The sequence below is a fragment of the Haemaphysalis longicornis genome, unplaced genomic scaffold (genome assembly GCF_048455015.1).
Source record: "Haemaphysalis longicornis isolate Haplotype H1 unplaced genomic scaffold, Haemaphysalis longicornis Haplotype H1 scaffold_13, whole genome shotgun sequence".
NCBI lineage: Eukaryota > Metazoa > Arthropoda > Arachnida > Ixodida > Ixodidae > Haemaphysalis > Haemaphysalis longicornis.
In genome coordinates, this window is record NW_027526233.1 from 54,438,412 (window position 1) to 54,443,338 (window position 4,927).

Genomic DNA, 4,927 nt, shown 5'->3' on the forward strand with positions numbered 1-4,927 from the left:
GGGAAAAAGTCTGGCGGCATGTCTTGCCACAGGTGGTTGCGAGTTGAGCGTCCACCGTGGCTGTGGAAGGAACAATGTGCATTAGTGTGCCTTGGTGGCAGAGGGCACCTTCCGGTAAAATAGGTACAAGTAAATCCCCGGCCTGGCGCTTAGCCCTTGCGTGAGAATACAACACTTGAGAAGTTCAGCTGTAGACTGGGCTAGTTGGTAATTCATAGTGAACAAATGTAGCGCAGCACACGGACGAGAATACACAGAGCGCCCGTCCGTGTGTATTCTTTCCGTCCCATGTGTTTCTGCTGTGCTACATTTGTTTACATTGAGAAGTTCGCTCGGCTTGCACGGGAAATCGCCCCTATGAAAAGGGGCGGCTGCAAAATAGCAGGATCTTCTTTTGGTGGGCTCTGTGGCTGTGCCATCGCACGGTCCGCTAACCCGTTCGTCTCAGCAATGCAGGTAAGTGTAAATGAGGACCTCTTCATTAAAAATAGCGATTATTTTTTGGAACAGCTGCGAGCCCTCATTTCTCTTGTTCCCTTGCCATTCAATGTGCTAATGTCGCTCGTGCTCTCGTACTTCTTTCGGGGGACGCGGAGTCCCACCCAGGCCCCAACACATTCTCTGAGGACTCCCCGCTTTAAGACACTTTCCCCGCAAACCTTATTCTTTCCGAATGGCTAAAGTTATCTGCAGGTCAGTCTACACTGCTCGCCGAATTGCAAGGACTTAAATCTAAGCTACTAAGAACAAAGTCATGGCTGATCTAACTTAACATACTACGGTTCTTGAAGTTCAATACCAAGGCCTTGTAATTGTTAGGAAGGATGTCGCAACAAATGATGGTTATCATCATCATCATCATCATCATCACCACCAGCCTATCTACGCCCACTGCAGGGCAAAGGCCTCTCCCATTATTCTCCAATTACCTCAGTCCTGTGCCAACTGCGACCAATTTATCCCCGCAAACTTCTTCATCTCATCTGCCCATCTAACTTTCTGCCGCCCCCTACAACGCTTGCCTTCTCTAGGGATCCACTCTGTTACCCTTAATGACCAGCGGTTACCTTGCCTTAGCATTACATGCCCTGCCCACGTCCATTTATTCTTCTTAATTTCTACTAATATGTCTTTAACACCAGTTTGCTCCCTACCCCACTCCGCTCTCTTCTTGTCCCTTAATGTTACACCTATCATTTTCCACTCCATTGCCCGCTGAGTCGTTCTCAATTTAGGTTGAACCCTCTTAGTGAGCCTCCAAGTTTCTGCCCTTTAGGTGAGTACCGGTAAGATGCAGCTGTCATACACTTTCTTCTTCAGCGACAATGGTAGGCTGCTATTCGTTATCTGAGAATGTCTGCCATATGCACCCCACCCCATTCTGATCCTTCTAATTATCTCTGCCTCATGGTTGGGATCTCTGGTCACAACTTGAACTAAGTACATATATTCGCTTACCACTTCTGATGCCTCGCCACCTATCTCAAACTGCTGTGCTGTCCCGAGGTTATTGATCATTACTTTAGTTTTCTGCATATTAATTTTCAGGCCCACGGTTCTACTCTGTTCGCCCAGTGCGGAAAGCATGCTTTGCAATTCGTCCCCTGAGTTACTTAGCAAGGCAACGTCATCAGCAAATCTGAGGTTCCTGAAGTATTCTCCATTAACCCTTAATCCCACATGTTCCCAATCCAACGTTCTGAATACTTCTTCTAAGCATGCTGTGAATAACATTGGAGAGATTGTGTCTCCTTGTCTGACACCCTTCCTTCTAAGTATTTTACTGCTCTCCCTATGGAGGATGAGGGTAGCTGTAGACCCATTGTAGATATCCTCTGGTATTTTAAATAATGCTCATATACCCCCTGGTTCCGTAATGCCTGAATAACTGCTAGAGTTTCGACTGAGTCAAATGCTTTCTCATAATCTATGAAGGCTATAGATAGGGGTTCAGTATACTCAGCGCACTTCTCTATCACCTGATTGATCGTGTGAATATGGTCCATTGTTGAATAACCTTTACAGAACCCTGCTTGTTCTTTAGGTTGACTGAAGTCTAAGGTTGCAGAGATTCGGTTAGCGATAACCTTGGTAAATACCTTGTAGACGACTGACAGTAAGCTGATCGGCTGTAGTTTTTCAAGTCCTTCATGTCGCCTTTCTCATGGATTAGGATGATGTTCGCGTTCTTCCAAGATTCCGGTACCATTGCGGTCATTAGGCATTGCGTATACAGGTTTGCCAGTTTTTCAAGTACAATTTCGCAGCCATCCTTCAAGAGGTCTGCTGTTATCTGATCCTCACCAGGTGCTTTGCCCCCTTTTATTTCTTTCAAAGCCTTCCTTACTTCTTCGGTCGTTACTGGTGGGATGTCTATCTCCTCTGAACTACTGTCTCGTTCGGCATTATCCTGTATGTCCCGGCTACTGTACAGATCCCTATAGAACTCCTCGGCCACTGTGACTATTTTATCCCTATTTGTGATGACATTGCCTTGCTTATCCTTAAGTGCATACATCTGATTTTGCCCCACTCCAAGACGTTTCTTCACTGCTTTCAGGCTACCTCCGTTCTTTACAGCGTATTCGATCCTCTCCATATTATACTTCCGTATGTCAGCTGTCTTACGCTTATTGATTAACTTCGAGAGCTCGGCTTGTTCTATTCTATCAGCTGCGGTAGAGATTCTCATGGTTTGCCTGCCGTTTCCTGATTGGATCTTTCGTCTCCTGTGAACGTTTACCAGTATCCTGTCTAGCCATAGTGCCCCCGACTTCTACTGCACACTCCGTGATAATACGGGTAAGGTTGTCGCTGACGTCCTGTGTCGTAAGCTCTACTTCCTCGTTAAGGGCGGAATATCGGTTCTGCTGCGCGATCCTGAATTCTTCTACTTTACGTCTTACTGTTAGCTCATTTATCGGGTTCTTTTGTACTAGCTTGTTGCGGTCCCTCCTCAGATCTAGCCTAATTCGAGATCTTACCATACGGTGGTCACTGCACCTTACCCTTCCGAGCACTTCCACATCCTGCACGACGCCAGGATTATCGCATAATATGAAATCTATTTCATTTTTCTGCTCCCCATTCGGGCTCCTCCAGGTCCACTTCCTACTCTCCCGTTTACAGAAGAAAGTATTCATTATGCGTAGGTTATTTCGTTCTGCAAACTCAACTAGTAGGTCCCCCCTGCTATTTCTACAGTCCTGACCATAGTTCCCAACTGCCTTGTCTCCAGCCTGATTCTTGCCTACTTTAGCATTGAAGTCCCCCATAACTACGGCATACGGTGTTTTTACTTTAGCCATTGCCGATTCCACATCTTCATAGAAGCGTTCCACTACTTGGTCGTCGTAGCTGGATGTGGGCGCGTAGCCCTGCACCACCTTGAGCTTGTAACTCTTTTTGAGCCTAATTACAAGACCTGCTGCCCTTTCGTTAACGCTATAGTATTCGTCTATGTTGCCAGCTATGCTTTTATTGACTAGAAATCCCACTCCCAGTTCGCTTCTGTCCTCTAGACCACGGTAACATAGGACGTGTCCATTTTTCAGCGCCGTAAGGGCTTCGCCTGCCCTCCTAACCTCGCTAAGCCCTATTACATCCCATTTGATGCCCTCTAATTCCTCGAACAACACCTCGAGACTTGCTTCGCTAGATAAGGTTCGCGCGTTAAATGTTGCCAGGTTCATATTCCATTGGCGGCCTGTCCGGATCCAGGGATTCTTAGCAACCTCTGCTGCGTCACTGGTTTGACCGCCGCCATGGTCAGTTGCTTCGCAGCCGCTGGGGACTGAGGGCCGAGGGTTAATTGGCGTATTCATGTGAGGTTGTGGCCGTTACTACACCAGGGTGGCCAGTCCTGCTCTGGTGAGGGAGTGCATTACCGGCAATGGTCGCCGGGGTCAGGCCGCACCCCAAGGCCCTTTGTGCAATTCCATCAATACGCGGATTTCTTTTTTTTTAATCCGGTTGGAATTGTCCGGCACCGGGATTCGAACCACGGTCCTTCTGCACGCGAGGCGGGTGCTCTACCTCTACGCCATCGCGTCGTTCAATGATGGTATCACCGCCGAAATGGCCCGTCAAATCGGCGACATGGAGGCGCGGGTTGACGGTGCCGATAATCGTTCCAGGAGAAATAACCTCACGTTTTACGGCCTACCTAGCCCGCACCCATCCGAAAAATTGGCAGACTCCGAAGAAATAATTATTACCACCGTAGCGACCATCTAAACTTTAGTCTTGACCCTAAACTAACCGAACGTGCTCACCGCCTTGGTCGGCACCGGCATGATCATCAGCGGTCTATAATAGCCACATTCACTATCTTTAAAACTAAAGGGGAAATTCTCTCGAATGGACGTGAACTCAAAGGTACAAACTACAGTATTGTAGAAGATTTTTGCGAATCCGTTCGAAAAGAAAGCCCGCAAACAACTTGTCGAATTTGCTCGTACCAAATAAGGACCATTCACTCTGTGGTACAAAGCTTGGTTTGTTTGTAAAAAAGACTCATTTTCAACTAAACATCCCAAACTGTAAACAAAATTTCATAGCAATCGCCCCGTCATCTAAAACCAAAACGTGGTAATGTTGCAACACCCCAAGCCAGCCTTTCCTTCTCTGTAATCTTCACTAATCTATGTAGCTACCTTTCAAACTGCGATGCAGTATCAAATCGTGTATCGCCATCGGACAGCGTCATAGTGGCACTGACAGAAACATGGTTGACGGATGACGTCACAGATAGTGGGGTTTTAGCTTTTGTTGTTTCCCGGTAAGACAGGAAAAAAACACGTGGCGGGGGCGTACTTATTGCTGTCCATAAGCAGTTATCCTGTTCACTGGTAAATATCTACTGCAAGCTGGCAATTCTGTGGTTAGTCTGCCACGCCGTACCGGAGAAAGTTCTGCTGTGTGTCTG

General features: G+C 47.2%; 1 pseudogene; it reads left to right on the forward strand.

The window, feature by feature from the left end:
- Positions 1-450: 450 nt before the first annotated feature.
- On the forward strand, positions 451-4,559 carry LOC144164062 (uncharacterized; annotated as a pseudogene).
- The last annotated feature ends 368 nt before the right edge of the window (positions 4,560-4,927 follow it).